The following is a 25,153-nucleotide window of genomic DNA, read 5'->3' on the forward strand; positions in this document are numbered from 1 at the left end:
CCTGACTCACGCGGAGCTGGGCTGGTACGATGCCATTGCGGGCCTCCTCGCTGACCGTTACGGGTCGGGCCAACCCACGCTCCAATACCAGCGACTCCGTGCTCGCCGGCAGGAGCCCGGGGAAAGCTACCAGGACCTCTCCGCGGTTGGCGTGGCAGTCACTGTCGGGTGCGCCACCTACCGGCATGGTGCTGGACGGCACTGAAGCATTTGCGGACGCTATTTGACATCCCGGGGTCCAGTGCCAGGTCCGCCTCGGGCGCCCCGTGTCCGTCCGCGGCGCAGCTCACGGAGCCGACAGCCGTGGTCGGCCGGGTGTCGCCGTTTCTCGCAGGCTGGCGGCTATCCTCGAGGGCCTCGACCAGCGCCTGGACCGGCTGTTCGGGCGGCTGGAGAAGGTGGAGTGCAACATCGGGTATCACGGTACCCCTCTTTGAATGACGGCGCCAGACTGCGCAAATGGACACCGCGGGCGCGAACGAGGAGACGGGTTACACGGCCGAAGCCAAGTCAAATGACAAAAGCAAAGCAGAGACTGGAGTCTTCGAGCAAGAAGTTGGCACCTGTGGCGATGAGGTTGCACCAGACTAACTGGTTAGGGCAATGGATGAGCAAGTGGCAAGGACCAAGCTGGCTGCAGGTGGCGACGTGAGTGAGTGGAAGAGGATGGTACGTCGGCCGGGAGGTGGAGTTGAATTTGATGCCTGTGATTGTTCCCCTGTTGGCCCAGTTGTCCCGCAAATGCTCATAGTGTCGATGCAGCCTACTTGAAGGTCGGCGTGGGGTCGGTTGTCCCGTACCATCTGATGCTTGCTGCCTCACTCGCCGGAGTGAACCTAGCCGGTGTGGGACGTTCTTCGGCGACTGCAGGCGCCTTCACTCAACTCATAAGCTTCAGCGTCAATGGCCAGTCTGACCGCCTCATCACTGTGGGCCCACGTTGCATCATCCCAGATGGCGCTGAATCAACGCCCGATATGGCATCACCGTCTAAAGATGAGTGGCGCCATCCAATGCACTGCAGTCTGTCGATCCAGACTGCTGATGTGGTAGACACCCCTTCGCCCACGTGGAAACTAGACAAGGGCAAGCGTGGCAATGCGCATCCAAAAGCTAACACGATGCCGCAAAAGCAAATACAAGCGGCGGTGCCCGACTACGCCGCCGGAACCAAAAGTCGGGCTAAGCTTTCCGAAGGCGAGCAAGAGCCTTCGCTGTTGTCGTATGGTGAGGAACCGCCTACAAGTAGCCCCGAAATCTACCGGGGCAGCTTGGTGTCAGACGGCACTTTAACGACATCACAGTGTGATGTGCCTACTGCAAATCAAGCTGTGATGGTGAGAAGAACCTTAACCCATGTTTATCGGGACGAGTTTGATGTCTTTCTCAAGGAATGCGACCCCATCAAGGAAGCACCGCAAAATGAGCAGGAAATGTGATGCCCATCAATTTCGCCGAGGACACGACCACGCTCAAGGAGTACCTAGCCGGCCTGATGGCAGCCTGCACTTAAGCGAAGCACGAGCTAGACGACACTAGCAGTGTTGGAACTGCGTTCTGTCCAGACGGCGCCAACATGGACGGTGCCAACGTCTTCGAAAAGTACGCCGGGTTCCCTCCGACTACGTGTCGTGAATTGGTTGCGCGTCCCCGACTTTCCGAAGGGGAACGCTATCGCGTGCAGGTTCTAACAACAGAACAAAGAGATCATGCCCCGCCGCGGTGGCTCAGTGGTTAGGGCGCTGGACTACTGATCCGGAGTTCCCGGGTTCGAACCCGACCGCGGCGGCTGCGTTTTTATGGAGGAAAAACGCTAAGGCGCCCGTGTGCTGTGCGATGTCAGTGCACGTTAAAGATCCCCAGGTGGTCGAAATTATTCCGGAGCCCTCCACTACGGCACCTCTTCCTTCCTTTCTTCTTTCACTCCCTCCTTTATCCCTTCCCTTGCCGCGCGGTTCAGGTGTCCAACGATATATGAGACAGATACTGCGCCATTTCCTTTCCCCAAAAAACCAATTAATATTATTATTATTACAAAGAGATCAAACAAAACAAAATGAAGCCGTATTTATAATTTAAAGGAAAAGGGCCAATAAGAACGGACACGAAAACAAGAAAAACACGCTCTCAACACCCATACAATACTACAAAAAAAAGGAAAGAGTTCACCAGGTACCGAGCGTCCCAGGTGAAGCGGGGATACCTTGCAGACAGGGCGGACGCGGGTGGATGTAGTGCGACGCGTCGCTGGTCTTGCGTCGAAGGGAGCGTGGTGGTAATAGGAGCGGAGAGGAACACAGGGAGGCGCCGGTGGTCTTCAGTCAACAGCCTGAAGAACTTGGCAGGAAAGCCGTAGCCAGGTCTCGTCTACGGCGTCACGAAATGCTGAAGGCTTCAAGTAGGCTATCCAAGAGTGCCTTTTGGCAGCACGGACCCTCATTCCATCGGCTGCCACCTCCATGCTTGCAAGGAGCGACAGAGGCTTGCGTAGGTGGTCCAAGGGCGATCCACGGCAGCACAGACCCAACGCCTGATGGCTGCCACCTCCACGCTTGGAAGACCCAACCTCCGCTGCACTGTATTCACACCTCGGTTTTCTGACACGTGAGCTCTCCGCTCCTCGTGCTCGCCACGCTCTTTGTCGTCGTCGCTTCGCACACATCCTTCGCACGTGCACCGCTGGGCTGGCACGCCCAGAGCTCCGCCGTTGGATGCACCACTGTCGACGCATCGCGTTCACAAATATCCTCCAAGGATCATCTGTGCACATCACACTGGGTCGACTGCTTCAGTGCTGCAGCATTCCGACATTTTTCGTCCCGTCCCGCTGCACTGGAACTTGCGGCCACTGCTTGGGACATCACTTGAGGCTGCCGTACTCACAATATGTACAGTAATCGCGACATTTCTTCAGTATTTACATATATACTGGACAAACTGCGATTGCTATTGCTTACTTTGCAATTATATATATATATATATATATATATATATATATATATATATATATATATATATATATATATATATATATATATATATATATATATATATATAATTGCAGTTTGTGCTGGCAAAAAAATGACTCCAAATACAAGTAGGCACACACAGTGCCAAGTACACGAAGTGCAGGCTCAATCCGCTTGATTCTGGCTGCCGAACTTGCTTTATTCTGGGCAGATTACGGTTGCATTGAATGATCCAGTTTGCTACTTATGCATCTGATGCACTAAGGCATATCTCAGTGTGTTACGATTCACGAACATAACACTTGCCATGTGAAGGATGGGTGGCATCATCTGTTGTAAATGCCAGAAATCAGAAACATTGTCTTTTTGAGGACTGGCCAACACTTGTGATAAAATTGAATGTTATTGATAAGAAATCAGTGCTTTCGGTGAATATGTGCTCTTGGACGAAATAAAATGCTGCAAAGTACAAGATTAGTAGCTGCATGAATGGACAGTCAGCAACGCTGTAGTGCTAAACGATGCAAAGGAGTGTTCGTCTCTGCAATGCATGGATGCTTTTCAGTCAGGTGATCGCGTTTAGCTAATAGAGGTGTGAACAGCGCAGGGAAAGCAAACGCGAAACTCTAGGTACTTGTACTGTAAGTCTGGTCAGCATTACACTGTGGTGCCACCTAGGGCTTCTAGGGGCCGTCGCTTTACCTGTTTGCGGCGAAATCAGCGGGATGTCCGCGTACTTCCCCAGATTTACCAATTAACCGGACTAGCGCAGGCCGCCACTTTGAATTATCAGTCAAATTTGCATTATAAATTACGGGACCACAGAAATTCTTTAAATTATCTGGGATTTCGACTTAACCGAGTTCGAATTATCGAGGTTTTACTGTGCATTGTTTTAAAAATAAGACTTTTGCCCGCTGATCTTTTTCAGAAATTTTTTTATAGTGTGCAGATGTGCAATGTTTGATGCGATATTCAAAGGCATTTTTCTTCACGTTCTTAATAAATTCGTATTTCAATATTTGTGCACCCCAAATTAATGTGTCTGTATGGCACAGAGGGCTACTCTGGTAAGTAGTAAGTGTTTAATGTAGAATAAAAACAAAAAGGAAGGTAAAAGATTTTTGCTAACCCCGGCATCTGCCATCACTATGGTGGCAGCACCTGAGCTGGGGTATCGGAAATAAGGGGTAGCAGGCAGGTTGAAGTGAAATGAATGACGTGAGGGGACAGTAAAAAAGGATAGAGGGAAAGGTGATAAATACACTATTCACATAAAAATACATTTGTCCAACTTGGGCGCGTACAGAGTCATTAAAGAAAAGAAAAAACGCACGCAACACTTTACACACAACAGCAGGGGTGGGGTGCCCAGCTGTTATTCGTCCAAGGTAGCACACGCGGAGCGTTCGCTCACTGCGTGACGCTACCTGGCACAAAACAGACGGGACGTCAAGCCCGTCTGTTCGAGAAATGCACAGAGGGCTACTCTATTATTTGTTTTGTATTTGATGACCTACATAAGGTAGACAAAAGTAAGTGTGTTATTCTTTTCAATTATACAAACCTATGGATGATAGAACTAAACTATATTGCAAACACAAGTATAGTGTTTTTCCAGCATTGCGCCACCTCCCCCCCTCTTCTCCCAGCTTCTTTGCACCCACTCACTACAAATATCCTGGAATACCTACTTTCAGCGCATCAGTAACCAATGAAGTGGCTACTTGATTGCAACGAAAGGAGCCTTTTTTGTTAGTAGTTTATTTTCCTTACTTTTTGTATTGTTCTGAAATGTTCATGTAGGTGTCCCTCAAGGAAGCATCTTAGGCCCTCTTTTGTTTAATATTTTCGTCAATGATGTTATTAACATTCATCCTGATGCCACATACATTATGTATGAAGATGACAGCGCACTTCTCTTTTCATCCAAATCCCCAGATGATTTTGTCCTGCATGCTAATAGCGTGCTTTTTAAATTACATTAGTGGTCTCTTGAAAAAGGTCTTATAATCCACACCGAGGGTCCCCTACCTCCGTGACGTCAGTGGGCAGAAGAGCCAGCGTTCTAGCCCGCACCGTCTGCCCACTGATGTCATCGGCTAAGGGGATGCGCTGTGACGTGTGTCGCCCTAATCGTTTGCAAGCTACTGCGAGCAGCGATTTTTAAAACTTCATTCTAAATTATTAGGGCCATGCAGAGCTTTCAAATTTGACACAAATAACCACACAAACCACTTTTACTGATCTGTTGCTCTAGAATAGGCCCATCATTAATCATTTCAGGGTCTCTGGTAAAGTCAAACGAGGTTTTCTAACTAGCCCACACCCATACCTTAATGAGAGGTCTGTTCAGGCGGCAAGCCAGCGTCTCTTGGTAGCTCATGCCGACGGTTTCATGGAAGCGACGAAGGCGGCCTGTACTGTTTCGACTCCCTTTTGTTATTTAACTGGGTGGTATCGATGAGATCGAAAGAAGTTATCAGGCGCTGATTTCGTGAGGTCTCTTTGATTAGTCTTTTTTAATGGTTTTTTATGTTTAAAAAGAAATGCTGTACTGAAATTCGTCCTTAAAAAAGGCAACTACAAATTGGCACCATCATCGTCAGCAACTACACCCACTCCAGGACAAAGGCCTCTTCCATATATGTCCTGTGCCAGCTGCGACCACCCTATCCCCGCAAACTTGTTAATCTCATCTGCTCGCCTAGCTTTCTGCCGCCCCTACTAAGCTTCCCATACCCGCCATCATCAATATGTCGAGTCAACACTACCCAGTGTGAAACTCAACCTTCCACATATTTTTGTTGTGGAACAAACTGCTGTGAGAAGCTATTGAGCAAATATGACCATGTGGTTTCAGATGTGCTCTCAGCTGTCCACCCCAGAGCAGTGTGTTGATGGCCCGTTTCGAGAATGAAATATGCCGTTATACTGAATAGAATCCGATCATCTAGCAGCACGCATTCCGCAGACAATTGGTATTGAGTGGATGCCATATGACCTCCTGAGTTCCTAAAGCCGCGCACACTCTGCGATATGCCAAGCGACAACAACCTCGTCATTGCCTCGGCTACGCTTTTTCACATCCTTTCGTGTGTGATAACCCTCCCCCGCGGTCTTACCAGTGCAGAGGAGGTTGCGTTTTGGAGCATCCGGGTCGCGTTGTACCCGCTGTCAAAGTTGCCGAAAGAAGTTCAATATTTAGTTGATGTGAACTTGATCGACCCACTCACTGGGACAACCGTCTATCGCACGAGCCACTGGCCGCATTCTATTGTTCAGTCCCGAACTACTTGTTTACTCCAGTTCAGCATACGGATCTCTCGGGCAGCCCAAAAGTAGTGTGGTGACACCCATAGGACTGTAGTTCACTGTACGCGCAAGCAACACGCCAGGCACACGGTCGTCTGCAAACGCATTCCTCCTCACTCTCATTTAAACACTGAGCAGACGACGACTCGCATTGCAAGTGTCGCCTCTCCATACGTTGCACAGCAGACTCATCGCTGTGTTCCCAGTAACCGCACCTTAATCAGGTAGCCGAGACAGAGATAAATCGTGCTTATCCCTTAGTGATGAGAAGTCCTCAGTTTATTAACCCATATCTTACAGTGAACATGCAGGCACGAAACAGCACGGATGAGGCTCTGGCCACTCTCGGGACCCTGATTATGGTATAGTGCACTACAGTACAGTACACTACAGTATATACATACTGCAATATACCCATCAGTGCGCGGGTAACCATCAGCAGCACGGGTAAATGATGGCCGACGTAGATCAGTTGGTTTGTTGTTGCTTAGCTGCAGAAAACGCCAGGGAGGGAGAACTGGTGAGGGCGGCTATAAAATGGAGTGCGATGAAGCATATGCCCTGAGTGCACACATTGTGTATGTATGGTTTGACTTAAGCCAGCAAGCATCGCGTTGTTGCTCCACCAGCTCATCTAAAGTATTCAGCTGCGCATATGTTCTTGGAGTGCCACAATCGGGATGATGCGGGGAAGACAAGTGATGACCCTCATTGCCTCTCGATTAACAGCTTCAAGGCGATCGCATTGAGCCTTCGTCAAATGCTCGAATTGAACTTGGTAAACCAGGCGCGGTTGCACAACTGCCGGCACTAACTGTAGTGCAGCATGACAGCAAGCTCCGCCTGTTTTAGGAGCAATGCGTCTAATCAGACCCAATGCCTGAATTGCTTGCTTTTTAGCCCGAGAAAGCCAAGCAGTTCCTCTTCCTGACTCGTGTGTCATCAAGCCCAAGATTTTTACGGTCGAACTTTCTTGAATTGGAGTTCTGGATGGATGGCGACGAATTGGTGTTGCAGTGAGTTTACAGCGCCCCAGCGGTTAGCGACTGACACGAACATGGTTTTTCTCACTGAAAGCTGAAGGCCAAATGAAGAAGCATATGAGTCGATGTAATATATGTGGTTGATTGTAGGGCTGCTGCTTGAGTCGTCAGGTCATTGTGAGTTCTCCACGCCGTTATGTCATCAGCGTACGATAAGAACTTAATCTCAGAGACATCATGTACCCTCCAAGCAAGGGAGATAAAAGCAGTAATAAATAAAGTTGGCATTAATACCGATCCCTGATGAACGCCGCGAAGAGGCACAAATGATCCGACGGCCTCACCACTGAGGCGTACGGCAAAGTGTCGGCCTTCAAGGAAGGATTTAACAAAATTGCGCACTATAACGGGGAAATGCAGCATGTAAAGCGATTCCAGGATGGCAGCATGACTGATATTAACGTACGCCTTTTCTACGTCCATGGCCAGTACAGTACGTACATTGTGGCTATGAGTTGATGCCAGAACTGCTGACGCCAAGACAGCCAGTCCATCCTCTGTACCTATGGACGTACGAAAACCAATTTGGGCGGGAAGGTAGAAACCATGGTGCTCAAGCCACCACGACAGTCGTGTGGCAAGCATTTTTTCGGTAAGCTTGAATAATGTTGGCGTAAGCGATATAGGCCGGAAATTTCTGAGGTCTGTCGGCAGCTTCCCCGGCTTTGGGATGGGGATCACAATAGCCGATTTCCAAGTTTCTGGTACGACGCTTTCTATCCATACCTTGTTAATGATGGCGAGGAGTTGAGGCAGTACAGCGGAACTTAAGTTCTTGTAAACCTCGTACGGAATGGAGTCCGGACCGGGCGCAGACTTGCGACGGGCCTCATCTATTGCTGCAAGCAACTCGGACATGGAAAATGGGCTTGCAATTCTCTCGGTGTCAGCTGTTGATGGGAGCTTATCAACATATGCTGGAATGGCAGCCAAAGGGGCTCCTATGACCCTTGGAGGCAACACATCATACTTGGGGAAAAACTTCCGCACTGCCTCTCTGGCAAAATCATCCGGAGCTAAGTTAGCTGCGGAGCATGCTGTGGCCGCTGTGTCAGGATGACGGGAACCATATGTTCCATTGCACGGAATGTACGCCAGAGAGAGTTCGATGACTTTGCCGAGAACTGTTCACACCATGCATGCCACTGCCGTCGTGAGAGATCGTGTTGATATCTGTGAGCCTTAATTGGAAGTAAGGTAATTCAGCCTTGTCTGTGCTTGCGCAGAAAGGTCTCAAGAAGCTGCCATCTCCGCTTGTCGGTGAGCAGCCCACAGGTTAAGAAGACCCACATCCGGCGCTGGGCGATTGACGTCAGTGCAGGTAACAGCAGTAGCATTATTCAGCGCAGTTTGTATGCAGTCCACAAGTAGTGTAGATGACTGCAGAGAGACATCTTCAATGGTGGTACGAAAGGTACCCCAACTGACCACAGAACACCTACGGCGTAATTGGCGGGCCCTTGATGGATGGAGACCGATGATGATAGGATGGTGGTCACTAACGCAGTAGTCTGGCTCCAGGTGCCACGAGGGAGTGCCGGGACCTGACCACCACGTAAGGTCCGGAGCATATGTTGGACTGCGAGCATGGCGCACAGTTCGCGTTGCTGAATCTGGATGGTTGAGTAAAACAAACAGTGCATCCGTGAAATGCGTCCCACACACGCCTACCATGGGGGCTTGAAGTGGGGTACCCCCAATCTGGGCGAGGGGCATTGAAGTCACCACCCACTAAAATAGGCCACCCTGGATGTGTTTGCCGTAGAGTTAATAACCATCCCAGATTAATTCTGGAGGGAGCTCCACCGGCGGGCCTTACATAGTATAACACGACCACAACAGTTGCCTTGGGAAGCTTCATAGCCACTGCGACTACCTCTTGATATGAGGTGCGCCAGTTTGCTAGAGAGAGGTGAACTTGAGGAAAGCGCGCATCAACGTATACCGCCGCCTTTTCTGGAGGGGCAGCAGTGTGCTCACGACGGTCGTTCATTGAAGGAGACATGTATCTGCTAAAGCCCGGAATCGATGGCAAGGCATTGGTCTCCTGCAATAGCAGGGCCCACACCTTGAGCTTGTTCATGCGAAGTCGAGATTTGAGCTCTCCCAGCTTTGTGGAGAGGCTTCTGCAGTTCCACTGGAGCACACCACAACACCGTGTACTTGCCATTTTCGATTAGGCATCCAAGCATTGAAATAAAACTAATGTCTGGTAAGATAACTGGTTTACCATAAAACGGAGGAGGGATGTTGTTCAGTTATCCTGCAGTGCTGCAGAAGTCCTGGTAGAGTCTGTGAAAAAGGCATGATGGCTGGATGTAGTCAACGGTGCTAGTGTTGATTGGCGTACGTGGAGTGGGATTCCGCTGGTAATCTACGACAAGCAAGCAGTTCACTGCATTGCCGTAGCTTAGAGACCTGGACTAAAAGGCGTGCAATTTGGTCGTCAATTGCTGCCATATCCTCATGAAGAGGTTCCAGCATGCTGTGCGTTTATGTAGCCTGAAGGCGACGGCGATCCTTGCGCACTTAAACTGTAAGACTGTTGGGCAGGGGCTGCCCGTGGATTGGGCTCAGAAAGCTCCAGCCAGTCGTCTTCATCCCACTGGAGAGCTGCTAACCTGTTGGATGTCTTTATGGGGGCTCAGTTTTCATTCGGAGGCACTTGCTTGCGGATCCCACTCCAAACCTTTTCAGTTGCTTTCTGTTTTGTTGGACAAGTTGGAGAGGTGATCTTGTGGTCGTCTGTCTTGCAAAGTCCCCACCTGTAAGACGGTGTGACTTGTGGCCTGCCTAGCATCATCTTGCGCTGTAAAAGGGCGTGATTGGCGCATGTGGCCAAGTCTAAACAGCTGTAGCAATAGACAGCACTCGGATTGTCAAGGCGAGGCTGCTGTATACAGCCATAGTAGTAAAGCCATTCTGGAAGAGTTGGTGGGCCTTGCAGTGTGACGATGCAAGAGCACCACTTTATACGATACCGGTCCCAATGTTAACATACTCTAGGCAGGAACGCTGCCTTGTGAGCTGCAATTGGCAGAAGACGAATCCTGTGCAGCGTCCCCTGATGGATGCTTTTGAGAACTGCGGTAAGCCGGTGGCACAGATGGAGGTGCTGAAGACAGGCCCATTTGAGAGCTCTCCTCCTCATCACAGCACGGTTGAAGCCCCACTCAGCAGTGGAGGCTGGGCTGCCATTGCCGAGTTCCGCCCAGAGGGCAGATAGCTGACGGGCTGAGGTGCATTTGGAGAAGGCGGGATGTGCGCTGCCGCTGATGGACCGGGAGCAGGAACTAGGAGCTGGGACCCAGACTCAGTTGTCAACAAAAAAGGTGGTGCTGAAGCCGTCGTGAAAGACGCCGGCGAAGCCACCTCTGCCAGCGCGTCACCGGTGGCCCTTGGCCTAATCTCGGAGCACAGTCCAGTTTCAGGCATGACTGAAGGACATTTGCTGAATGCCACTCAATCAGATGGCACGTGAGCTTCGGGAGCTTTCTCAGATGATATGAAGTCAATTCTCTTGATATAAGAAACGTATTTACGTGGATGGCGAGATTTCTTACTGGAGCGATGTGCAGCCACCTTCTTGTTCTTCTTCGTCCTTTTATGGCTTGGCACAAAACAAACATTCGCGTGACTGGGAATCAGACCCAGGGACCACTTCGTCTTCCTTCACTGTTATCGTTCATACATATATAATTTACCTCCATGAAGCTATGCTGATTTAACTGCGTGGTCGACGAAGGACCCACACCGAAACTCAGGTGCACACTTTGAAACCGGCCAGTTAAGATGGCGCGCCGTTGCAAAGGAATTGCTTGAGTGGCAGCGTGAGGCTGCCGAAACTCAAGAAACGGTCAATTTTTTTCAAATGGTAGGCAAATAGAAAAATAAAATTTCGTACATGTAGTTTATGCGTTGTTATTCTTTTTAAAATTAAAAGACGTAGTGTTGCTTGTACCAAAAGTTTAGTGTTGGCGCTAGAAGATTTGACTAGTGTCGTGAACGCGCCAGCGGAGAGGAAATAATTTGCAATGACGGCTCACAGATGGCGCTGCAGCTAGCAGTTGTGTTGTGCGCGCGTTCGGCAGCAATGCCGGGAAACGCATTTCGCTGCGCGCATCTCGCTGTAACGGCTGCAATATTCGTCTGGCCAAAGCACAAAATATAATACAAGTGTCTATATGTTCTGCATTGCATGCGTCGTCGTTCAGCAGCGATATTCTCAGCAAACCACTTTCGAAGCTACTGCTTCAGGTGGGCACAGACTGTTGAAGCCGCGAGCGGTTATATTTTTGCTTGTTTGTGCTTTGGTTGACCCATTTTCCCTGGAAAAGGAACAAGGAAAAACTGCGCAACAAGACTGTGACGAAGGGTTATGAACGAGCACAACACGACATGCGTAGAAACAAGAAAGGCTCGTCATCCAAGAGATTGAGCGCATCTTGTATAACGACCGAGCGATATTACGGCCTCACGTCTTGAAGGCACCATTCGCAGATGGTCGTTACAGCACCGAGTTCATTAATGTAATGACATAAATAAGGGAACAGAACACATTAACGCAATGTTTATTTACAGGAACATTTCACTGTTGCAGTTTCACTGGCATCGCCTCAGTTTGAGCAGTTTTTCCTTCTCGCGATTGGACGCCTTATCTTTGTTCATTGCCTTAGTAAAAAAAATGCAACCTCATCAATACATGAAACTTAATCACATCCCTTATAAGAACGTGGGAATGCTCGTTGCAGCCGACTTCTTGGAGTTCATGCCCTTATTGCAGAAAATGTAAAAACGACATCATGCTCCCAGCATGCAGCTCGTTCCGTTGAAAAAGGCAGTGAATGCATTTTCTAGTTAAGTCATCGCACTTCAATGCGCTTTGAAGTGTACACCAAACCTCCATGGTCAGCCTGCCTCGTCAGTAAGCATTCTCATTTTTATCAGCCTGTAGGGGCAAAATAGCCAAGGCAGATGCACATGCAGGGCATGGGAATCTTTTCAGTGATTTCCTGACAACGTAGCCAGCGGTAAAAAAAATGAGTCGGCTGTCACTTTTTTTTTCTAAGCAGCCTTTATGGTCAAACATGCTGTCCTGCTCTTGCAGCACTGCTGTAGCATGTGCGAGGTTTCCCTCGTCCAAGAGGTCATCAATTAAGCTTGCTATCTGTGCCGCCTTTTCTTTCCTTGCATCACAGGGCTGCAGAAGAAAACTCACAACCTCAGCTGGTGAATTTTCGTTCCTTGGCAGCTTTGCCAAATTGTAGAAGGCAACGTTATTTACTATAAGCAAAAACTGCTCTGGAGAGGGGTGGTCATTGCAGCCGAATGATTGTCTTACAATTCCAAATAAATTCTCCAATTTGTTTTGGCTCAAATTGGCTGTCAGGAGATATTTGTATTTTAGTGATGACGTCACATAATTCACAAGTGACAGCGTGCTTTTGCTGCGTCACACGAAGTCCAAGGGCAGTCCCTGCACTGAGAAATCCTCCGCCGTGATGAGCGGCATACCGTTCCCATTCATTCAAGAAGGTTAGAAATTCTTCTAGAAAGCTCGCACTTGCTGACTCTGGACCGCTTCCTCGTGGGTCAAAGCATTCGAATCACCTATGTCATCAGCACTCGTCGTTGATAAGAACTGCTGGCATGTCCAGGAACTGTTCAGTGGGCGTGGGAGCAGCTATGTGATGCGGCTCTTCAATTTCGTCCGTTTCTTTGCCCAGGTTACTTCATGTCTCCAGCTTGGCGCCTTGTATACTTCGGAAGCACGGGAATGCAACGACTCGCCATCAAGTTTTGTAAGCTTTCACGGTGAAGACTTTGACCACCACTGGTAACCCTGCTGGACCGCTTCCTCGTGGATCAAGGCATTCGGATCAACTATGTCATCAACACTAGTCGTCGATAAGAACTGCTGGCGTGTCCCGGAACTGTTCAGTGGGCGTGGGAGCAGCTATGTGATGCGGCTCTTCAATTTCGTCCGTTTCTTTGCACAGGTTACTTCATGTCTCCAGCTTGGCGCCTTGTATACTTCGGAAGCACGGGAATGCAACGACTCTCCAACAAGTTTCGTCAGCTTTCACGGTGAAGACTTTGACCACCACTGGCAACCCTAATGGACCGCTTCCTCGTGGATCAATGCATCCGGATCAACTATGTCATCAACACTCATCGTCGATAAGAACTGCTGGCGTGTCCCGGAACTGTTTAGTGTTTGTGGGAGCAGCTACGTGATGCGGCTCTTCAATTTCGTCCGTTTCTTTGCCCAGGTTACTTCATGTCTCCAGCTTGACGCCTTGTATACTTCGGAAGCACGGGAATGCGACTCGCCAACAATTTCCGTAAGCTTTCACGATGAAGACTTTGACCACCACTGGCAACCCTGCTGGACCGCTTCCTCGTGGATCAAGACATTCGGATCGACTATGTCATCAACACTAATCGTTGATAACAACTGCTGGCGTGTCCCAGAACTGTTCAGTGTTTATAGGAGCAGCTACGTGATGCGGCTCTTCAATTTCGTCCGTCTCTTTGCCCAGGTTACTTCATGTCTCCAGCTTGGCGCTTTGTATACTTCGGAAGCATGGGAATGTAACGACTCGCCAACAAGTCTCGTCAGCTTTCACGATGAAGACTTTGACCACCACTTTCAACCCTGCTGGACCGCTTCCTCGTGGATCAAGGCATTCGGATCAACTATGTCATCAACACTCGTCGTCGATAAGAACTGCTGGCGTGTCCAGGAACTGTTCAGTGGGCGTGGGAGCAGCTATGTGATGCGGCTCTTCAATTTCGTCCGTTTCTTTGCCCAGGTTACTTGGCAAAGCTTGGCAAACCACCACTGGCAACCCTGCTGGACCGCTTCCTCGTGGATCAAGGCATTCGGATCAACTATGTCATCAACACTCGTCGTCGATAAGAACTGCTGGCGTGTCCCGGAACTGTTTAGTGTTTGTGGGAGCAGCTACGTGATGCGGCTCTTCAATTTCGTCCATTTCTTTGCCCAGGTTACTTCATGTCTCCAGCTTGGCGCCTTGTATACTTCGGAAGCACGGGAATGCAACGACTCGCCAACAAGTTCCGTCAGCTTTCACGATGAAGACTTTGACCACCACTGGCAACCCTGCTGGACCGCTTCCTCGTGGATCAAGGCATTCGGATCAACTATGTCATCAACACTCGTCGTCGATAAGAACTGCTGGCGTGTCCAAGAACTGTTCAGTGGGCGTGGGAGCAGCTATGTGATGCGGCTCTTCAATTTCGTCCGTTTCTTTGCCCAGATTACTTCATGTCTCCAGCTTGGCGCCTTGTATACTTCGGAAGCACGGGAATGCAACGACTCGCCAATAAGTTTCGTCAGCTTTCACGATGAACACTTTGACCACCACTGGCAACCCTGCTGGACCGCTTCCTCGTGGATCAAAGCATCTGGATCAACTATATGTCATCAACACTCGTCGTCGATAAGAACTGCTGGCGTGTCCAGGAACTGTTCAGTGGGCGTGGGAGCAGCTATGTGATGCGGCTGTTCAATTTCGTCCGTTTCTTTGCACAGGTTACTTCATGTCTCCAGCTTGGCGCCTTGTATACTTCGGAAGCACGGGAATGCAACGACTCTCCAACAAGTTTCGTCAGCTTTCACGATGAAGACTTTGACCACCACTGGTAACCCTGCTGGACCGCTTCCTCGTGGATCAAGGCATTCGGATCAACTATGTCATCAACACTAGTCGTCGATAAGAACTGCTGGCGTGTCCCGGAACTGTTCAGTGGGCGTGGGAGCAGCTATGTGATGCGGCTCTTCAATTTCGTCCGTTTCTTTGCACAGGTTACTTCATGTCTCCAGCTTGGCGCCTTGTATACTTCGGAAGCACGGGAATGCAACGACTCGCCATCAAGTTTCGTCAGCTTTCACGGTGAAGACTTTGACCACCACTGGCAACCCTGCTGGACGGCTTCCTCGTGGATCAAGGCATCCGGATAAACTATGTCATCAACACTCATCGTCGATAAGAACTGCTGGCGTGTCCCGGAACTGTTTAGTGTTTGTGGGAGCAGCTACGTGATGCGGCTCTTCAATTTCGTCCGTTTCTTTGCCCAGGTTACTTCATGTCTCCAGCTTGGCGCCTTGTATACTTCGGAAGCACGGGAATGCGACTCGCAAACAAGTTCCGTCAGCTTTCACGATGAAGACTTTGACCACTACAGGCAACCCTGCTGGACCGCTTCCTCGTGGATCAAAGCATTCGGATCAACTATGTCATCAACACTCGTCGTCGATAAGAACTGCTGGCGTGTCCAGGAACTGTTCAGTGGGCGTGGGAGCAGCTATGTGATGCGGCTCTTCAATTTCGTCCGTTTCTTTGCCCAGGTTACTTCATGTCTCCAGCTTGGCGCCTTGTATACTTCGGAAGCACGGGAATGCAACGACTCTCCAACAAGTTTCGTCAGCTTTCACACTGAAGACTTTGACCACCACTGGCAACCCTGCTGGACCGCTTCCTCGTGGATCAAGGCATCCGGATCAACTATGTCATCAACACTCGTCGTCGATAAGAACTGCTGGCGTGTCCCGGAACTGTTTAGTGTTTGTGGGAGCACCTACGTGATGCGGCTCTTCAATTTCGTCCGTTTCTTTGCCCAGGTCAGTCATGACTCTTGTCTTTACGCAAGTAAATCGGACAATGCCTGCTTGTTGCTGTTCCCACGTCCGGGAATACTTTTGTCTTTGCTATGTGGGTGCGTTGTTGTTAAAGAGCTGCTTCTGCTGTCCGGTGATGTGGAAAAAAACACAGGACCGCGATGCAATACCCGTTCCCACGATGCAGATGACGACGATGCACAGCAGAGGCAGCTAAGTGATATGTTTGGGTTGCTACAGGATTAATATTCGAACCGCCAAAATGAAGAAAGACCAAGTATACTTAATCAGTACTGTCAATGAAATCAGGAGAAGTCAGGAGGCTATTCAGAATCGTTTATCTGATATTGATAGTAGGCTAACCGTGGTCGAAGGCATAACTGCTACCAGTGAATCTTTGCAGAAGGAGTGGCAACGATTACGATGTATTTCTGATAGCCTAGCCAGTGAAAATTCCAATCTGAGGGCTAATCAGGCGGAACTCGAAGATAGGCAGCGTCGTGATAATCTTCTATTTTATGGCCTTTCTGACGCCAATTCTGATTGCTAGGATGAGACTGAAAAAAAAACTTGTGAATGTACTTTCATCAGCCTTGAATTTGCCACCGTCGGAACTGTTGATTGAACGGGCTCATAGACTTGGAGTTTTTTCTGAAGATAAAACTGAAAGATAATGACATTAGTGTAGGTGAAGATTATTTTCTCATGACTCGGCAGGCACGGAAAAAACTGGTTGAATTTGGTATAGCTCAAAAGTCTAAATTCAAACTGCGCTATAATAAGCTTTACATGAACGGTAGGTGTTATTGTTATGATCAGCGTAACGACAGCGTTTCTGAAGTTCGCGGTGTTGGATGCCCTTCATTCGAATTGCCCGCAGATTAACAATGTGTGAGGGGTAGTGGGCACCCGTCACTGTCCAATCGCTCATTATCGTTTCTGTATACTAATATTAGAAGTGTTCTGCCTAAACGTGATGAACTTTGTGCGACTATCGACGCATGTGATGCCGACATCGTTTGTCTTACTGAAACGTGGCTTTCAGCTAAAGTTGATAGCTCAGAAATATTCCATTGCTGTAAGCATTTTACCGCTTATCGGTACGACAGGGGTGACAGAAACGGTGGTGGTGTTTTGTTAGCTGCTGCTGACACACTTTTTTCTTCTCCTGTTCATGTTGTTACCTGATTAGAACTTCTTTGGGTTGAACTGCGAACGCGCGTGAAAAAATTGACTTTGGGCGTTTGCTATCGCCTTCCCTCGTACAGTGCCACTTTTGTTGAAGAACTTCATGATGCTGTTTGCGCGATTACCATTCGCTTTCTAAATGTTCCTATTATTTTGGTTGGAGACTTCAACTTTCCAACTATTATTTGGTCCAAGGTACGTTCTTATGCCGATCCTTTTTCCACGGAGTGCGATGGTTTTTGCGCTTATGTGTCGAATTTAATCTCTCCCAACTTGTACTAAGGCTACCCACGTTACATCTTCATCGTCCAACTTGTTAGACCTTGTTCTTACCACGTCGCCTGATCTTGTTGCTCCAATATCTTGTTTGCCGGGCTTAAGTGATCGTTGTCTGCTTCATTTTTCATTGAACGTCGTGTCAGCACGCCAAAATAATGATTCTAAATACATCCGTGACTACAAAAATGCCAGCTTTGAAGCCATAAATCGTGAACCCGCTGGTTTTATCGTTGTGTACTTACCGTCTTTTCACGAGCGTCCAATCGAAATCAACTGAAACCTTTTTAAGCAGGAAATTGCGTCCCTGACAGATTCTTATGTGCCCCTGAGAAAATTATTGACTAACAAATGTTCGCCCTGGTTTAGTTCTCGACTAAAAAGGCTATCAAACAAAAAAAAAACGTCTGTTTCGTTCCGCCAAACTGTCCAATTCTGTGCTCTGGTGGGATGCTTATCAATCCGCTGCGTCTGAGTATAAGTCAGCACTAAAACTAGCCAAAGGGTCATTTTTTGGTCATACTCTTCTGTCGATGCAATTAAATCGTCCCAAACAATTTGGGAACGTGGTTAAAAAAACTGATACATCTACAATTAATCTTAAAACTTTAGACGATCAAGTAATTCCTAGTGAAATGTGTGCTGATGTTCCTAATGATGTGTTTACAGCTTCTTTTACTAACGATTTAATTACCGCAATTCCTCTTTACCCACCTCATGACTTCTTGTCTATGAACCCCATTATAATAGATTCTGTTGGCATCGAAAAAATAATTGATCAGCTGAAGACGTGATCATCATGCTGAGCGGATAGCATAAACTCGAAAATTTCGAAAAATACCAAAGTGTACAGTGCTATTATTCTTGCTGAACTCTTTCAACAATCTCTTGTGTCTGGCTGTATTCCTAGCGACTGGAAGATGGGCAAGGTGGTTCCCCTGCACAAGGCTGGTGTCAAACATTCTCCTAATAATTATCAGCCCATTTCACTTCTTAGCAACCCTTGTAAGATCATGGAACATGTCATCTGCTCTCACCTTGCCAATTTTCTTGAGTGAAATTCTTTTTCAGTCATTGCCAACACGGGTTTCGCAAATTATTCTCATGCGAGACGAAACTTCTATGCTTTACACAGGATCTTCATTTCATTCTTGACCGGGGTTTCATAGCTAACTGTATATTCTTCGATTTCTCCAAAGCCTTTGACAAAGTCTCTCACCAATTGCTACTCTTCAAATTAAATAATCTCAATCTCGACCCTAACATCATCTCGTGGCTTCAGTCTTTCCTCACTAATTGTTCTCAATACGTGACTGCTAATAAATCCAACTCTCGTTCCTCTCCAGTGGGCTCAGGCATTCCCCAGGGTTCTGTCCTAGGGCCTCTACTTTTTCTCATTTATATTAATGACTTGCCTAACAACATTGCCTCTTCCATATGTCTTTTTGGCGACAATTGCGTTATTTACCGTGAAATTAATAGTTACTCTGACACTTCTGTTCTTCAATCTGATATAAACCAAGTTTCAGAATGGTGCAAATTATGGCACATGGAACTTAACATTAATAAGTGTAAACATTTGCATGTTTTTTGACGTAACACTAGAATAGCCACTTCCGATTTTAATAATATCCCTCTTGAAACTGTGTCTTCGTAACCTTGGTGTGCACATAACTTCTAATCTTTCTTGGAATCGGCACGTGGAATTTATTACTAAGAATGCTAACCGCATGTTGGGGTACCTGCGCAGAATGTTCTCCCTTTCTTCTACTTCAGTAAAATTGCTCCTTGATAAAACACTTGTTCGGCCTAAATTGGAATATGCAGCATCTATCTGGGACCCTGACCTGTCATCATTAGCTACTGAAATCGAATCTGTTCAAAACCGTGCGTCACGTTTCATACTTTCCAATTATCACCGTATCTCCAGTGTTACTGCTATGAAAACTACTTTATCATTGCCACCTCTGTCACTCCGCAGAAAAATTTCGCGCTTATGCCTATTTCATAAGACCTATTACTACAATCCCGTCCTTAAGAGCCGGCTACTAACTACCCCTACATATGTTTCAGGCCGCATTGATCATCTTCGCAAAGTAGGTGTTCCGTCATTCCATACTAAACACGCTTTTTCTTCTTTTGTCCCCGAAACTTCTGACAGTCGGAACCACATTCCCAGGCACATTGTCGATATTTCTAATCCAAGTTCTTTTAAGACTGCCCTATGTAATCTTTATTTGTAGATTTTAGTCAGTTTTATTTTGCATTCGTTTTCTTTGTCTTTTTGCTCTCTGCCGAAAATGTTCTCTTTTTTTGGAAATTGTTGTTTTTCCCCTTTGCCTTCTCTTGCCTTATTTTATGTTTTGTTCATTTTTTGCCGCATTTACGTTTCTTCTATTTTGCTTTTCTGCTGCACTGTATCGGACCCAATGTATGTCCTTCCCACTCCCCTCTTTAATGCCTTCGGGCCCTGAGAGTAATTGAATAAATAAATAAATAGAAGCCAGAGCAAAACCGCACAACGATACAAAAACGAGACCCGCAGCGGTGGCTCAGTGGTTAGGACGCTCGGCTACTGATCCGGAGTACCCGGTTTCGAACCCGACCGAGGCGGCCGCGTTTCAATGGATGCGAAACGCAAAAGACGCCCGTGTGCTGTGCTAAGTCAGTGCACGTTAAAGATCCCCATGTGGTTGAAACTATTCCGCAGCCCTCCACTACGGCTCCTCTTGCTTTCTTTCAGTCCCTCCTTTAACCCTCCCCTTTTGATGAGGTTCAGGTGTCTGCCGAAATGTGAGACAGACACTGCGCCATTTCCTTTCCCCAAAAAACCACTTTAATTTACAACGAGCCCACAAGTTCAACCCACAAGTTCAACGCTGCTCAGTGATGGCAAATCCTACCGTGAAATCTACTGTGGCTCCACCTCGTGTGGGTGTCGCGAAGCAGAAGCCTGTCGACATTCGTGGGGCCACCCCTCGCCATTGAGCCGCCGCGGAGTGAGCACACTACCCAATATTCTAGTGCACTATACTCAGGGGCTGTAAAAGTGCAGGATGCTTAATCGAGCCTTTGTGTTCAGCGTACGTGCTGTCGATGGTACTTGCCATTCGTGTTTCCTCCGCAAATCGCTGTGTGAAATAGGTGGGAATGACTTACTTCGGGAGGTTAAATTGCAAGGAACTTAGCGGACAGCACATGAGCTTGTTTGTGCAGAACTTATGCAAAAAATTTTTGAAGCGAAAAGCTTGACTACTCCAGCTTTTCTGCCGTTAGCGGGGCCACACGTTTGACCTTGAATGTTGCTAGAGGTCAGTGGGGCCGCAAGTTTGACATTGAATGTAGCTAGAGGTCAAGCCATGAGCATAACTGGTGGTAGTCAAGTTCGGCACAGCAGCAACACCAGTGGTTGTTACGCCGACTATCTCGACATTTACGTTTGATCTTTGACCTTGACTTTCGGTCAAGCGGGAAACCGTCTGCCTGCATCGCATGCGCAGGTCATGTAAGTGGGTTCTGCATAATAAAACGCTGGTGCACTTTGAGGCGGTCAGCGGAACACTGTACTCCGTTCCATACATCAGGTGCAATGCTTTGAAAGGCACAGAAGTAGTCCGCAAGGAAAGATAAAGAGAGCCGTTTTACTCCGCGCTTGTTCTGTGGCTAAGTGGTCTAAGGCTCGAGACAGCAACAGTGTGTCGCCAGCAGTAAGAGTGCATTTAATCAAGCTCATGACAAATGTGCCATGTAATAAGCCTACAGGCAAAACGTTTAGTGCGTTTCGTTCACTACAAGCAACACACTACTTTTTGGTCACGGATGCAGGCAGCACAAACCAGACTGCTAACTTTGACAGCGTTGCACCTGATGTATGAAACGGAGTATAGGTGTGATCGATGCGATGCCTGCCGTGGAGAGCAACAGATGTGCACTCTGTCACCGCGTTGGGGAGAGGAGGAAAGGAGGTATTCGAGGTGTGCTGCCAGCTCCCTCCGTGACGTCACACACCTTGACTGAGTAGAGCTGGAAAGCATCTGCTGTGATCACATGTGCAGGGCATGAGAGTGGGCTCTGCATAAAACGTCGGTGCACTTCGACGCGTTCAGCCTAATGCTAAGTGTGTTCGATGCGACGCCTGCCGTGGAGACCACCAGTCACTCGACCACAACATAGCCAGGGAGATGCAGGTTTTCACTTTCGACCAGTGTTAATCAGAGCTAAACCACCAGCATTATTTCCACTTGCATTTACCATTCCCATGATGCATGCAGCTTTGACTAACAGTTCTCGAATAATCGAAACCAACATCAGCTTAACACTACCAACCGATATCGGATGCAACATTTTGAGTTCCTATTTCAAGTGCGAGTCTCAGTACCTTAACTTTTATGCTTGATCAGCATACGGTAGCAGCTTGCCAATTAATTGAAAATGTGTGTTTGAAATGTGCTGGTTGTTTCTTTTCATTGTGAAGTGGATTGCTAATTCACTAGAAAGGAAGCTTTCTTGTTTTGCGCAAATGGGAACCTTTGCTTAAATGGTGCACTGTAGAAAGGAAGGCATGATGATTCGTTAGCTGAAGGCATCACATACTCGTTAACCTGATCTTTGTAACTGCTGTGCACTGATGTAGGTGTATTAGCTGTTGGTGTTTTCTTGTGTATTTTTTTCACTGATGAACTGAGAACCGCATAAAAATGTGGTGCCTCCTATTTTACAAGTTTTTAGGGAAAGCACTGAGATAGGCTTGCTGAAGGAGACTGCATAGGGTCTTCCTGTGTTCTTGCTCAAATCTAAAGGCAGCAGATTTCATTTGATTGTCAGCTCGATTTATGCTTAATTCACTTGCTCCAGAATATTGTGAGTAGCCATTTGGCTTTCCAGTGCTGATCCTTCTGCCTGTTAAGATTGCCATGTTGGTGGACTACAACATGGAGAAAGCCTGTTGGTCCATCTAATCCGCTGATAGCTGCCTTCTGTGTGGAATCTATGCATGGTCCAGCATGATGGGCTCTGTGCTGTCGTGTATGAGTCAGCTTGTAGATGGCAGCTGCATCGTGTTGCTTTGATACAGCCCAGCTTTGTGCACTTAGCTGCAATTCTCTTTCATGTTTCTCAGAAAGGGCAGTATTCTAATATGGCATCTTCTGTGGAATTCACTCATGTATTTTTGTATTGTTCAAATGATAAACGTCGATAAACCTTAAGGGACCTTCCGCATTTAACCAGAGCATTGAACCCTTGCTGCAGCACGTACGGGCACTCAGTGTCAGCAACATTTTTTTGGTGTGTACAAAATAAACTTTTCCCTTTTGCATGTTGATTTTTACTGTTCAGAACATATTAGTTGCTGCTATTCAAAATTGCAATTTAGCAGAGGCTTTTAACGCAACAGTGTTAAAGCTCCCGTTCTGCAGAAAATTCTTCAGTGTCAGCAGTGTCGGTAGTGAAAAATTCCCGCAGAAGCAAATTAGGTGGGCCACCTAGGTCATGTGACCTTCTGGGGTTGTAATCACCTTCTCACCAGATTGAGAGCAAACTGACCACCGTGGCAGGTGGCAATTAATTGAATGATCAGGAAGAACAACCTGGGTCACACAAGCCCCACCGTAGGCAGCACCTGCCATCATAGGGCAGTGGCGCATTGCTTAACTGGTGCACTGCTATGCCAGGAGTGGTATGACAGTCCAATGGATCTATAAATGTACAGTGAAGAATAACCACTTCCACATATAAGAGGATTTACCCATTAACCATATTGTGTCGTGCCCTTAAATATCTTAATTAGTTTTTTGAATGCGTCATTTCTGTTTCATGTGCCCAGTTATTGCTGTCTAGCATGCTAAACATTGTAGACCTGTGTGCAAAACACAAAAGCATTCTCACTTTACTTATTGCTAAAAAGGCTGTGTAACCACAAAAACCTCTGCTTCGCTCTGCCAAAATGTAATTCTGTACACTAGGGTGATACATATAATTTTTAAAACTGCACTAAAACTAAGGAATCATTTTTAAGTCACACACTGTCATTGATGGGACTTCATAAAGGTAAACAATTTTGGAACATTGTTAAGAAATGGATAACTTGACAATTAACCTTAAAACTTCAGGTGGGCGGTAATAGCAATGAAATGTGCATGGATGCTTTAATGTTTAAGGGTGCTTTTACAAATAATTTTGATATCACATATCCTCATTATCCATCCTGTAATTTTTTTCTTATGAACCCTATTATTGTAGATCCTGCCGCGATTGAAGGAATAATTGAACAGCTGAAGATGTCATCTTAAAGTGGTTAGGGCAACATCAAGTCTAAACCTAAAAAAATGGGAAAGTTTATTGTGCTAATATCTTTCTAACCTATTTGAACAATCTCTTGAGTTTGGTTGTGTCCCCAATGATTGGAGTGTGGGCAAGGTGGTTCTATTAAACAAGTATGAAGACAAATGTTTGTCTACTAACTACCAAACCATTTAATTTTTTAGCTTCCCCTGTAAGGTCAGGGAACATGAGATCTGCTCTCACCATGCAAGTTCCTTAGAATTAAAATTCTTTTTCAAACATTTGCAGTAAATGTTTCATAACACATTTTCATGCAAGGCACGGCTTCTTTGTATTACACACAATCTGCATTTCATTCTTGACCAGGGTACTTGGCAGACTGCACAATCTTGAATTTCTCGAAAGTCTTTGACAGAGTTTCGCAACAATTACTTCCTTTCAAATTCAATAATCTCAATCTCGACCGTAATGTTGATTTGTGACTCTAGTCTTTCCTCACTGATGTTCTCAATTGGTGACTGCAAATCAAACTACCTCCCGGTCCTCTCCAGTGGGCTCAGACATTTCCCAAGGTTCTGTTCTTAGGCCCTTACTTTTTCTTGGCTATGTAAATGATTTGCCTACTAACGTTGCTTTTTCTGTGTGTCTTCTTCCTGTTGACTGTGTTATTTACCGTGAAATTAGCATTGACTCTCACGCTTCTCGTCTTCAGTCTGATATTAACCATGCTTTGGAGTGCTGTAACACATGCTGCTTGGAATTTAATAATAAAATATTTGCCAGAGTTTAACTCCACTTAAAGCGTTGTGTGACGTGCAAAAGCACGTTGACATAAATTGTGACACCGCAATCAATACCATAGCAACAAGATACCTCAAATCTCGAAGCAATGAACAGCTTTTCCAGGGGGGCCTGCACAAAATTTTTCGTAATGACCCGGGTCAAATTTGGATGTTGCCATTGTGTCAGGCATGCTCAATTATGGTTGGACATCGCTTTTGGTCCAAATTGGCCAAGGTCAAATTTCGGGGGTGGGTGTGGCTATATTGGCAGGACCAAACTTGGCAATGGCCTGGGCCAAATTTGGCAGTTGCCATCATGTCAGGCACGTCCAATTTGGTTAGTCAGATCCGCCATGGTCTACCTTCGAGGATGGCCCAGACCAAATTTTGGAAATGACCTGGGCCAAATTTGGAGGTTGACATCATGTTGGGCACGCTCAATTTTCATTGGACCTCCATTTTAGTCTGAATCATCCAAGGTAGGACAAATTTTGGCGGGTCGCCTGTATCAGACTTTTGCAATAGTCCGGGCCAGATTTTGAGGTTGCCATCATGTTGGGCACATCCATTTTTGGTTATCTGTTCTGGTCCAAATGGTCACATTTTGGTAGTGCCCCAGGCAAAATTTTGACAATGGCCAGGGCAAAATTTGGA

At 47.1% G+C, this 25,153-nt stretch overlaps 1 protein-coding gene and 1 non-coding gene across 2 annotated transcripts in view; both read left to right on the forward strand.

The window, feature by feature from the left end:
* The window catches only part of LOC144105609 (uncharacterized), a 166,627-nt gene that overhangs the window by 25,955 nt on the left and 115,519 nt on the right, over positions 1 to 25,153 (forward strand). The gene's annotated exons all lie outside the window — the stretch shown is intronic.
* TRNAS-ACU (transfer RNA serine (anticodon ACU)) lies at positions 1,717 to 1,788 on the forward strand. The gene has a single exon. It is a non-coding gene; the product is annotated as a tRNA-Ser (tRNA).

This window comes from Amblyomma americanum, chromosome 9 (assembly GCF_052857255.1).
Source record: "Amblyomma americanum isolate KBUSLIRL-KWMA chromosome 9, ASM5285725v1, whole genome shotgun sequence".
In the NCBI taxonomy this organism is placed as follows: domain Eukaryota; kingdom Metazoa; phylum Arthropoda; class Arachnida; order Ixodida; family Ixodidae; genus Amblyomma; species Amblyomma americanum.